Below are 13,722 nucleotides of genomic sequence, written 5' to 3'. Positions count from 1 at the left end.
TGTTCGAGGAGATTGTGTCATGCTGAGGGCGGCTGGAGATAGATCTATTTTCAGCAGAAAGCAACAAGAAGGTGACAGTTCTTTTCCAGTTACCCGCAGGATCAGGCCAGGGGGATAGACGCTTTTGCCAACCCTTGGCAATTTGGTCTTTGTTATGCCTTCCCTCCAGTAAGGATGATTGCGGAGGTTCTGCAGAAGTTCTTGACAGAAGCTACGGACCTCATCTTAGTGGCACCTTTTTGCCCAAGGAGACCCTGGTTTGCCAGTCTGAAGAGGTTGGCCATTCATCCCCCATTGTCTCTTCTGGTCAGGGAGGATTTGGTTTTCCAGGGGCCCATTCTACATCCTCAGATACAGAGACTCAATCTTACGGCCTGGTATCTGAGGAACAGCTCCTAAGATCGCATGGTTTCTCAGAGAGAGTGGTTAAAACATTGTTGGAATGCCATAAGCTGGTAACCAGGGCAATTTATGCCAAGATAGGGAAAAGGTTTAACTCCTGGTTGTGGGAACAGGGAGTTAAGCATCCCGGGGTCCCGGCAGTCTTAGATTTTCTTCAGGCGGGGGTAGAGCTTGGTCTTTCTATCAGTACACTAAAGGTGCAGGCGGCGGCCTTAAGTGTTTTCCTTCAGACCTCTCTCCAGCAGAATACTTTCATCAAGAACTTATTCAAAGCTCTGGCTAGATCCAGGCCAGTGAAGATAAAGACCTACCCCCTACCTGGGATCTGTCCTTGGTCCTTAGGTCCGTGACTTTAAATCCCTTCGAACCCTTAGAGCAGGCATCCCTTAAATGGATAGTGCTGAAAAACATTTTTTTTGATAGTGATCACTTCAGCCAGAAGGGTGAGTGATCTGAAAGCTCTCTTGATCAGGGAGCTGTTTTTGTTAATTTTAGAGGACAGGGTAGTACTTAAGACCCTAGTTTTCTCCCTAAGGTTGTGTCGACTTTTCATAGGACACAGGACATTATTTTGCCAACATTTTTTTAAACCTCAGACAGGGATGAGGTAGGATCTTTGAATTTGTTAGATGTTAGAAGCAGCCTTTTATTTTTTCTGGAAGCCACTAAGGACTTCAGGAAGTCGGATTCACTTTTTGTTAATTTAGCAGGCGCTCGCAGGCGCTGTAAGGCGTCCAAATCGTCTATCGCCAGATGGATAAGATTGGCGATAGTTAAAGCTTATGAGTTAGAGGGGAAGTAGGCTCCCTTAGTAAAGGCACATTCTACCAGGGCGGTTTCTGTTTCATGGGCAGAGAGGGCTGGAGCCTCTCCGGAGGAGATCTGCAAGGCATCAACTTGGTCCAGCTACTCTACACTTGCAAGACATTACCGTCTGGATTTACCGTCTGACAAGGAACAGACTTTTGGACGTCAGGTCCTCCAGGCAGTGGTACCGCCCTGACAAGGTGAGTTCCTTGCTTATCATCTCAGAGGCTGTCCTGGAAGAAGATAGGAGAAAACCAGAGTTAGGCTTACCAGTAACTCTTTTTCTAGGAGTCTTCCAGGACAGCCTGGTTTCCCACCCGGGGTTGTTTAGATTGACTGGTGGTAAGGATGTTTACTAAAGTGGTTGTTAGTGTGTTATCTCTTTCAGAGCCTTCCGGCGGTTCTTGGATTAAAACTGAGGAGGGCCTGGAGGAACACCCTTTTTATCTGATTGGGTTGACGTGTTTCCTGTCCCGGAGGGAGGAGCCCTATATCTCAGAGGTTGTCCTGGGATACTCCTAGAAAAAGAGTTACCGGTAAGTCTAACTCAGTTTTTTTCATATGGAAGGCGATTCTGGCTCTCTACCAGCATGTGGAAGGCAATGTCTTTGCCTCGTTGGACAGGGCGGTCAGCGGTAAGGTGCATATTACTGCTGACTCGTGGTCCAGCAGGCATGGACAGGGACGTTACCTATCTTTCACTGTGTATTGTGTGACTCTGCTGGCAGCTGGGAAGGATGCAGGACAAGGTGCAGTAGTGTTAGAGGTTTTTCCTCCACCACGCCTCCAAAATGCTGCTACTGGTGATTCCGACACACATCTCTCCTCCACCCCCTCCTCTTCTTCTTCCTCCATGGCCTCTTCCTGTGCTTTGTCCTAGGAACCAGCTGTGCTCCGTAGGCATTCAAGGGGCATACGCAAGTACGCAGGCAAAAAGATGCCATGCAGTGCTTGCGCTGGTGTGCTTGGGGGACAGGAGCCACACTGGGGCGGAGATTCTGTCAGCTCTGCAGGGGCAGACTGAGAGGTGGTTGACGCCACGCCAGCTTAAGCCAGGAATGGTGGTTTGCGACAATGGCACCAACTTCCTCTCCGCCCCGTAAAAAAGGAAAAGAAACTGCGCTAAGCAAAAATTGAATCTAAAATATGTGTGAAGCTGCAACTCTACTCTATATCTTACAATAAAAACAAACAAAACAAGTACAGAGCTGCGCTAAATCCAAACTAATAGTGTGCATAACATTTGTGCAAAGAATTTTTGTGAGTAAAACTTTGCCAAACAATTATGTCATTTACAACTGTAAATTACAACACAATTAAATACATCAATCAACTATATGCAATCCCACATGTAGCGAACAAAAAAAGTGACTATTGATTATCCAAGGATTATAAAAAATATTTTCTTGATCATACATCATGGGACACAGAAGCTTCATTACATAGTGGGTTATATAGGCACCTTCGGTGATTGGACACTGGCTAACCCCAATTAAGGAGAATTCCTCCCCTATATAACGCCTCCCATATTTGCCATTGTCTAAGGGGGTTGGTCACGTAAAACATGTGCTATGGAGAAAGCTCTATGCAGGTCCCTGCAGAGGTGTAAGGGCTATGATAACCGGATCCATATCTCGGGCCGATATTTTGACTCCCAAGATGATATGGTACCCGGGCCTCGTCATCCGAAGAAACAAGGTTTTGCCTGTAAGTCCTCTCCTTTGGAAGACTGGGCTCTGGGAAAAACCAGACTTGGTGTACTATTTAAACAGTGGCACAAAAATTTCTGGCAGAGTCTTTTACAAGGTCCAGGTAACAGGTTCCTCTGAGAAAGAACCCAAAAATCCTGAAGGTTGGCATAACTCTGCCCGCCATGATGGGTGAAGGTTGGAATCTGTTTCTTTCAGCAGTTACAATTGTGGCCGGGACAGGTAAGAGAAGTTAATCCTATATAAATCATGTATTATGGATTTCTTCATGTGAGTAGTTGTATGTCTTACCTGGTTTCTGCCACTAGAGGGAGTAAAGAGCAGCCTGGTGTATACTTACATGCCTTCCAGGATACACGCTCAGTGAAGCCAGTCTTCGGATGGCTCACATCCTCCTCTGCAGGCTCTGCCACACAAAGATAAAAGAGAGGTTCCCCATAGTCTGGGGGTCCCGCGCAAGCTCAGCAGGTGGTCCTCTTCCTCCCCCTTTGACGCCGGCAGGCCTTGTGCCCCCCCCCCCCCTCGGCGCGACTCCCTATAGTAAAATATAGGGGCTGGTGGTTGCGGGGCCTTGCACGCACTTCACTGCGCAGGCGCCAAAGCGGCAAATTTAAAGAGCCCAGAACGCCAGGGATCTGTAAGCGGATGACACAGAGCTGTGGGCAGTAAGCATCCTACGGGGTCAGATCCAGGCAATCCTAAGACATCTACTCAGCATCAGGTTGTGCAGTTTAAGTATATATGTTTATTGTGAGACTTGTAGCACAACAGTGATTGCACTTTTGTACTAGTACCTCTGCTTTGTAGCTTAGGACTATGTCTCCTCGTAAGAGGGTCTCAGGGGGAGGTAACAAGGGCACTGGAAAATCACCGCCTAGGTCTAGGGGTCCTAAAGATGCCTGTAGGTTACCATCCCCCCCTGCAAGAATGGAGCCAGCCTCACAGGATGAGTCAGTGCCCCTGTCAGGTTTTGCCTCTTCTAATGTTTCAGCCCCAGCGTATGTCACTGAAGACTCCCTTAAGGCTACATTGAAGGGTTTTGAAGGGAGAATTATGAATTTTATTTCAGTTTCCCTGAAAGATAGCAGAAAGAGGGTTAGATCCCCTCCCTCTACTGAAATTCCTCTTTCAGATGACAATGAGGCGAGATCCCTATCATGGGATAGGGATCAAGAGCAGTCGGATGAATCAGAGGAAGAGGAAAGAGTCTCCTCCTCCCAGGCACTCAAAAAGCAGGTTCAATATAAACTGAATTGGTGCGTACCACTTTCAAAATGCCCGCTGCTGAGGCCGCTACATCTTCTGTTTCTTCCCTGGGGGTCAGGAGAATTCCACAGACTACCTTTTCCTTTCCAATTCATCCCTTAATGGATACATTGTTGTATGAGGATCTGGGACATCCCGATAAACTGTTTATTTGACTGGGTTCCCATTTAAAGGGGAACGCTTATTTGGGGAGGACTTGGATAAATTCGTCCAAAAGATTACAGGGGGTAAAATCTACTCTCCTACCAATCAAAAAGAACAAACGTCCATCATTTAGGCATTCTCTTTCTCCAAGGTCATGCCCAGACTTGGGGGCGAAAGCCTGCCAAGCAGAGTGGGGGGAAGGCTGCTGCAGTTTGCAAAAGCCTGGCGGGAAGAGATTCGGGACAAATGGGTAACCTCCTCAATATCTCTGGGCTACAATCTAGAGTTCCAGGAGATTCCACCATCTCACTTCCTAAGGTCAGGGATCCCCAAGGATCCAGTAAAGCAAAGACCGCTACTTCTGGCCTTAGATCACTTACTATCCCAGGGGGTGATAGTGGAAGTGGACCCAAAAGAACAGGTTTCAGGGTTTTACTCAAATCTCTTCACCGTTCCAAAGTCAAATGGAGATGTCAGACCTATCCTGGATCTAAAGGATTTGAACCAGTTTCTGCACATTCGGTCTTTCCGAATGCAGTCAATACTCTCTGTGGTCTCTTCCCTGCAAGGAGGAGAGTTTATGGCATCAATAGATATCAAGGATGCATATCTTCATGTGCCAATATTTCCCGCGCACAAAAAATATCTAAGGTTTGTGGTAGATCAGCACCATTTTCAATTTGTGGCCCTGCCTTTTGGTCTCGCTACAGCTCCTCGAGTCTTCACAAAGATTCTAGACCCTCTCTTGGCAAACCTAAGAGCTCAGGGCATAACTGTGATGGCTTATCTAGACGATTTGCTACTCATAGAGCAGATAGTAGCGCTCTTGAACCACAGTGTTATCAAAACATTAGAACACCTGAAAAACCTAGGTTGGATTATAAACCTAGAAAAGTCATCCCTGCAGCCTGCTACCAGGTTGGAGTATCTGGGCATGATCATAAACACCGCTCAGGGCAAGGTGTTTCTACCAAGGCCAAAGGCCTTGGCTATAGGGGTTCTGGTTCACCTAATACTGAGCAGAAGGACTTCCCCCATTCGGCTGTGTATAAGACTGTTAGGGAAAATGGTTGCCTCCTTCGAGGCCATTCCATTCGCCCAGTTTCACTCAAGGCCTTTGCAGAGATGCATCCTTGTGGCTTGGAACAAGAAGGCCCAGGCCTTGGATCTTCCTATATGTTTATCCCCAGGGATATGCAGGAGTCTCATTTGGTGGTTACAGACCAAGAATCTGCTGAAAGGCAAAACTTTTCTTCCCCTTCCGTGGAAAATTGTAACTACAGATGCCAGCCTGACAGGCTGGGGAGCAGTGTTGGAAGAGGTATGCACGCAGGGGAAATGGTCTGTGACCGAAAAACTCCTGCCCATAAATATACTGGAAATACGGGCAGTTTATATGGCCCTTATGGTCTGGTCCTACAGACTACAGGGTCACCCTGTTCGAATACAGTCCGACAATGCCACAGCTGTGGCTTATATCAATCACCAGGGTGGCACCAAAAGTCTGGATGCACAAAGAGAGGGGAATCACATACTTGCTTGGGTAGAGAGGCATGTTCCGTGTCTTTCTGCAGTCTTCATTCCGGGAGTGGAAAATTGGCAAGCGGACTTTCTAGGCCACCAACAATTATGTCCAGGCGAATGGGCTCTACACCCCTATATATTTCAAACCATATGTCACAAATGGGGCACTCCAGATGTAGATCTGTTTGCGTCCAGATTCAACAGGAAGCTGGACAAGTTTGTATCAAGGACAAGGGACGTACTTGCTCAGGGGTCAGATGCTCTGACAATTCCCTGGAATCGGTACAATCTAATCTATGCCTTCCCACCATACCCGCTTCTGTCGCGGTTACTGGTAAGAGTCAAGAGGGAAAAAAATGTCGGTTCTATTGGTAGCCCCAGCTTGGCCCAGGTGACCTTGGTACACAGAGATCATGAAAATGGCAGTAGGCAGGCCTTGGATCCTTCCTCTCCGGACAGATCTGCTCTCGCAGGGTCCAATCTACCATCCTGCTTTATACAGTCTGAATTTAACGGTTTGGCTGCTGAGACCCACATTCTGAAAGACCGTGGACTCTCTGGGTCAGTCCTTTCTACTCTGGTCAATGCCAGAAAGCCGGCCTCCAGGCTTATTTACTACAAAATCTGGAAGGCATATGTTTCCTGGTGTGAACCCAGGGGATGGCATCCTAGAAAGTATGTCGTTAGCAGGATCTTGGCTTTCCTCCAGTCAGGCCTAGAAATGAATTTGGCCGTAAGCACTATCAAGGTTCAGATTTCAGCCTTGTCAGTGTTTTTCCAGAAGCCACTTGCATCACATTCTCTTGTCTGGGCTTTCATTCAGGGGGCCATGCGGTTAAAGCCGGCAGTCAAACCTCTGGTATGCCCATGGGATCTGAATTTGGTTCTCTCGGCATTGCAGGGACAAACATTTGAACCATTGCATCAGGCTACGTTAGTTCTTTTGACTAAAAAATGAGTCTTCTTGATAGCCATATCCTTGGCTAGAAGAATGTCAGAGCTGGCAGCTCTTTCAAGCGAGGAACCTTATCTAATTATTCATAAGGACCGAGTAGTGATGCGTCCTAATAGGTCCTTTCTACTTAAGGTGGTTTCGGGATTCCATTTGAATCAAGATGTAATCCTACTATCCTTTTTTCCAAATCCACAGTCCGCAGAGGAAGAGTCTTTGCACACTCTAGATGTGATAAGGGCAATCAGTATCTATCTCCAGGAAACTGCTCAGATAAGAAAGACTGATTGTTTATTTTGCCAGAAGGCCCTAAAAGGGGCCAGGCGGCATCAAAATCCACTCTCTAATCTAATCTAAGATGGATTGGACAAGTTATTCTTCAGGCCTATAGTGTAAAGGGGAAGATTCCTCCTTTTCAAGTGAAAGTGCACTCAACTAGGGCTGTAAGTGCTTCTTGGGCAGTGCATCACCAGGCCTCCCTTGCTCAGATCTGTAAGGCTGCGACTTGGTCATCAGTCCATACATTCACCAGATTTTATCAGATGGATCACAGAGGGCAAGAGGATACTGCCTTTGGGCGCAGTGTACTGCAGGCTGCAGTTTAGTTCCTCTGGTCCATGGCGGTCTATAATTCTTATCTGTGTCTCTCTCCCCTCAAACTGAGCATTGCTTTGGGACATCCTACTATGTAATGAAGCTTCTGTATCCCGTGATGTATGATCAAGAAAATAGGATTTTTATATAAAGCTTACCTGTAAAATCCTTTTCTTGAGAGTACATCACGGGACACAGAGCTCCCGCCTTTCTTGAGTTTTACATGGTTTCTTATTGCCTTGCTACAAAACTAAGGTGCCTCCCATATGGGAGGGGTTATATAGGGAATGAATTCTCCTTAATTGAGGTTAGCCAGTGTCCAATCACCGAAGGTGCCTACATAACCCACTATGTAATGAAGCTTCTGTGTCCCGTGATGTACTCTCAAGAAAAGGTATTTACAGGTAAGCTGTATATAAAAATCCTATTATTAGGAAAAAATATTAATCCGTGCCCATATGAAAGTGGTACAGACAAATATCCAATTTATCAAGTCCATATAAACAATGTGTATATAGAACACCCGTGAAAAGATGTAAAATTTAAATGAAGTCCATCCATAAAACGAATCTTCATATGTATATATTGTGATTGATCCACCACCAAAACTTAAGGATTGGCTGCTTACCAAATGCCCATGGCCTCCCGATAAAAGAAGGTCATAGAAAGCCTGTAACAACAATGGATCTCCCAGATCTCAGCACATTCACAAAGGTTCCTTAATATATGTAACTTCCGGACAGTGGACAACCCCTCGGTGCTCTCCGGTCAAACAATTGTTGGTCCGAACAGAAATTGACGAAGCAACATAGAAGACAAAAGAGCTCCTATTGTGTAAAACCCACGGATTTATTGTATAAAAAAAGTGTAACACTTACAAGCATAAAATCAAAAAGAGCCTCAAGTCCGGTGCATCAGCTGATACACACTTGGACAAACCCGTTCCTCCTGAGCGTTCGTCTGCAAACACGAGGTAACGTCAGCGCGTCGCTCCGCCCTGACCCATGTGCTCTGTTTGGCTCACGTCCCTAACTTGGTGGTGCAGAGGTTCTTGGGCAGGTACCCAGGCTTACAGGATGTCCTGGGGCAGGCCAGGAAAGTCTGTGTGCATTTCTGCTGGTCATATGCCAGTGCTCGGCTGGCTGACCTCCAAAAGGAATTTAACCTGCCCAAGAACCGCCTAATCTGTGACATGCCCACCAGGTGGAACTCAACGTTGGCCATGCTGAAGCGGCTGCCCATGCAGCAGAGGACCATCAATGAGTACCTGTGCAACTATGGCACCAGGAGGGGGTCAGGGGAGCTTGTTTTTTTCCCCCACGCTAGTGGGGCATGATCAGGGATGCATTCACTGTCCTGTCACCATTTGAGGAGGCCACAAGGATGGTGAGCAGTGACAGCGCATGCATCAGTGACACTGTACATTTTGTCCACCCGTTGGACAAATGCTGCGTAGAATAATAACAGGGCTTCCTTACCTCTTAAGGCCCCCTTTATCCAGACAGTGTTCCTGCTGGCCTGCCAATCATACAGGAAGAGGACAAGGAGGACGAGGAGGAGGATTGTGTCAGCATGGAGGTGCAGCCTAGCACTCAGCATCAGCAGCAGTCTTTAAGGGATCATTTACAGTCCCAAGAAACCCAAGGACTTGTACGTGGCTGGGAGGAGGTGGCTGTGGATCATGTCGTCCTTAGTGACCCAGAGGACTCCAGACCTAATGCCTCAGCTAACCTATGTTGCATGGCCTCCCTGATCCTGCAAAGCCTGCGGAAGGATCCTCGTATTCATCGGATCAAGGAGAGGGATCATTACTGGCTGGCCACTCTCCTTGATCCACGGTACAAGGGTAAGGTTGCCGACCTTATCTTGCCGTCGCAGAGGGAGCAGAGGATGACACATCTCCGGGAGGCCTTGCAAAAAGGTCTGTGCAACATGTTCCCAGAGACTGGGAGGTCACAAATTCCTGGTCCTGGACAACATGTTGCTAAGGCTTCGGTCACAGAAGGAACGGTAGAGAAGGTGGCCATCTGACCGGTGCATTCAGACAATTTTTAAGTCTGCAGCCCCAAGGTATGATCCGTTCCAGCAACCATCGCCAGCGTCCGATTTACATGGTGCAGGAATACCTAGGGGCAAGATCAGACTTGGATACCTTTCCCACCGAAAATCCTCTGGGTTACTGGGTCTTGAGGATGGATCACTGGTCAGAGCTTGCACAGTATGCAATTGAGCTACTGGCCTGTCCTGCATCCAGCGTTCTTTCAGAACCCACATTCTGTGCAGCTGGAGGCTTTGTAACCGATCACAGGCTGTGCCTGTCCACTGACTCGGTTGATCGACTGACCTTCATAAAAATGAATCAGTCTTGGATCATCACCAGCTACCAAGCACCCGATGCTGATGTAACCGAATCATTTTTTTTTTAAATGTCACATCCCTTCAAGACTGCCTATGCTGAGTGACTATCCTGTTATGCTGAGTGACTATCCTCTTCCTCCTCAATGATCATGCTGATAGCTAGTAGGAATATTTTTGGTTCTGGGCGCCGCCACCAGTGGCTAAGGCCCAATTTTACACCCTCTGTTTAACAGGGGCGTGTAATTACAATTTTTTATGCAATATTTTGCAGGAGGGTTTGTTGCTGCGCTCCAACTAGAGTATCTGTGAGGGGTTGCAGTGTCGTGACACCAGCACCAGTGCCTAAGGCCCAATTTTTCAGCTCCTATTTAACAGGGGCGAGTAATTACAATTTTTAAATCTAATAATTCACAGCAGTGCTCATTCCTGCACTCAACAACAGAATCTACGAGGGGGAAAAAAGGGGAAAGGAGAGAACGGACTATACCGGTACCTGAACAAGATATAAAAAACAATTTTAATACATTTTTACTTTTATTGATACAAAGTCCACACTATACAAATATAAAATGTGTTAAAAAAAATGATCTAATATACTTTAATATTCAAATAGTCAAAATCGTAGATACTGGTTGACGCGTTTCGCCGATGGCTTCATCAGAACCAGGTAAATATGACTATAGGACCTAGGAGGACCAAAAATGGGAGAGCAGAGGTATAAGTCAAATCCTTCAAGTATAGATTCTAAATATTACACTATATGTACATTATCAATAAATATTCCATCATAATTTTACTAAGAATCAGACTCACTTGCATACGTATAGCCCAAGTCAGGCCAGCCTAGAAAGGAGGCCCATACTCTGGAGGAGGTGTATCACCCTTAGATAGAATTTAGGGGACAAGTGGATGGTGCCTGTGCAGCCCCAAAATCCGGGAGTAGCATTCAACAAGATATATCTGTCAAAATAATTATCTAATTAAAATATCCGTTATGGTATTCAATCTCCTAAACAATAATCAACCCCCCCCCCAAAAAAACATCATAGGCTAGAGATACTTACAGCTGCCAGACCAAGATGTACCCTCAAATTAAATTTAAATACGCATAAGAAGAGAAGGCTCAGGCAGCAACCTGAAAGTTCCAGAAAAAGCACCAAATTAGTAATAATATAAAACATTATAAATAGTACACATCCAACAGGGCATGGGGGCTATAGCAAATACTCCCATGTCTACCTATAAGACAGCCAAATATAATACACAAAAAATAAATACCTAATATTGGCCACTAGAGGGCCTCTCTTCAAATAAAACCGTAAGATCACCAGCAGCTAGTATTCCCAAACACACTGAGTCCATAGATCAAGTCCAAACTAGCAGAAGTTCAATATTCTCCTAAAGAAATAGACACCACGGGGACTAAAAAAAAAAAAAAAAAAAAAAATCATACTCAATGTCCAGAAAGACAAACCTAACAAAGCTTAGAATACCCAATGCAAAGACACCATGCAGAGCAAACAATCACAAGCTCCTTACCTTCAAAGCAACCATCCATCAAATGAGTACACCAACCACAAGGTCTGGCTCCATATCTGCTGTTTATAAAGGCCCGCCGGACGTGTGCATTGGAATAATTGCCAACAGGTGATACAGAATGCACAATTAAAGAGGAAGTAAACCCTGATGGGTTTACTTCCTCTTTCATTCCCTGCAAAGGCAAAGCATAATGGACTACTATGCTTCGCATAATAGCCCATTATGTGTCACTTACCTGACACAGGAGCCAGCGAAGTCGCCGCTGTCCCCTGTAGTCCGTCGCATCCATCTTGCTGGTGGCGTCTCGCAGCTCCACCGCTGTCATTCGGCGAAGCCGCAATGACATCACTCCCGTGCATGCGCACAGGAGTCGACACGCGCGGCAGCTCCATTCTCCACAGTGTTGTGGCACCAGCACCGGTGCCTAAAGCCCAATTTTTCTGCTCCTGTTCGACAGGGGCACATATTTACAATTTTTAAATTTAATATTTCACAGCAGGGCTCGCTCCTGCGCTCAACAGAATCTGTGAGGGGTTACAGTGTTGTGGTACCAGTGCCTAAAGCCCAACTTTTTCTGCTCCTGTTTAACAGGGGCATGTAATTACAATTTTTTGCTGTCATATTTTGCAGCAGGGCTCGTTCCTGCACTCAACTAGAGTATCCGTGAGGGGTTGCAGTGTTGTGGTACCAGTGCCTAAAGCACAATTTTTCTGACCTTGTTCAACAGGGGCATAATATTCTTGATATATATTTCATAGCAGGGCCCGTTCCAGCGCTCACCAAGAGTAACTGTGAGGACTTACAGTGTTGTAGCACCAGCACCACCCCCACCAAAGGCCCAATTTTGCTACCACTGTTCAACAATGGCGTGTAATTACAATTCTTGATATGATAGTTCACAGCAGGGCGTTCCAGCGCCCACCAAGAGTAACTGTGAGGGTTTACGTACTAGAGGTTAGACCTCTAGTACAGAAAATGCAAAGGCTATTGTCAACAGACCATTTGCCAGCCAGAGACTGCCTGAGTATACTGGGGTCCATGTCAGCAACAATACCTATGATACAGTGATCCCAGTGGCACATGAGACCTCTCCAGAACTAATTTCTCAGGCAGTGGGATGGAGTATTGATGCGTCAAACCATCTTGGTCTCCAGTACAGTGAAGCAGTCAATATGGTGGTGGACACACCGCAGCAACCTCGGGAAATACAGGCTGATAGTCCCTCCAGATCCAGAAGTGGTAACTTCAGACGCCTGCCAGACGGGTTGGGGAGCCCATTTTCGAGACCTAGCAGCCCAGGGGCAGTGGCTTTTTCAGACTTTGGGCTTAGTCTCCGACATCTTGGAGCTCAGAGCAGCTTTCCAAGCCTTGCGAGCCTTTGCACCACTCCTAAGAGGCAAGAATGTAGTTATCCGCATGGACAACAAAGTGGCAGTGGCCTACATTCACAGGCAGGGAGGTACCAGGAGTGTCACTCTTATGGAGGAAGTTCGACCCATTTTAGATTGGGCTCAGATACATCTTTCAAGCCTAAAAGCAGTTTATGTTCCAGCAGCTCAAAACATGTTAGCTGACTACCTGAGTCGAGAGACTTTTTCCAACAACGAGTGGTCTCTGAACCATCGAACCTTCGCTCTTTTGACGGAACTTTGGAGAATGCCGGAGATAGACCTTGCAGCTACCCCAGCGAATACCAAATGCCTCAAGTTCCTATCAAGAGGGTCATTCCCATCAGCAGAAGGGGTGGACTGTCTGAGTCACCCATGGAATTTCAGGCTGGGATACATTTTTCCTCCAATTCCATTGATCGCGAGGTTTCTATCCAGACTCCGGAGATCCTCAGCGACGGTGATCACAGTTATACCACTGTGGCCAAGGAGACCATGGTTCACGACACTTCTCCAACTCAGCCTTCAACCTCCTATTCCCCTTCGGGTATCACCGGATCTTTTGTCCCAAGGTCAGTTCCTGCACCCAGCTCCGGAGAAGTTGCACCTGATGGCCTGGAGATTGAAAGGGCTAGGCTGAGAGCCCATGGGATGTTCTCAAGAGGTCATATCGACTCTAATGCAAGCTAGGAAATTCACAACCAATTCTATGTATTCTAGAATTTGGGAAAGATCCTGCTCCAATGTACAACAGAAAGGATGGAATAGCGTTTCTCCAGAGCCTGCTCACATTCTGGACATTCTGGATTTCCTCCAGTCAGGGGTCAACAAGGGCCTGAGTCTAAGTACCCTCAAGGTTCAGGTGTCTGCCCTATCAGCCAAAACAGACACGAAGTGGGCCTTTCATCCTCTAGTTGTCCAGTTCTTAAGAGCCTATCTGAAAATCAAACCTCCCAGGAAGCCGTTTTTTCCGTCATGGGATTTATCAGTAGTTCTTCATGTCCTGTCTTCACCTCCATTTATTCCATCTGAAAAAATC

This window comes from Lithobates pipiens, unplaced genomic scaffold, assembly GCF_037356315.1.
Source record: "Lithobates pipiens isolate NorthernLeopardFrog02 unplaced genomic scaffold, aLitPip1_a1.2 Scaffold_28, whole genome shotgun sequence".
In the NCBI taxonomy this organism is placed as follows: domain Eukaryota; kingdom Metazoa; phylum Chordata; class Amphibia; order Anura; family Ranidae; genus Lithobates; species Lithobates pipiens.
The sequence above is the reverse complement of the archived record's forward strand: the minus strand, read 5'-3'. Positions refer to the sequence as shown.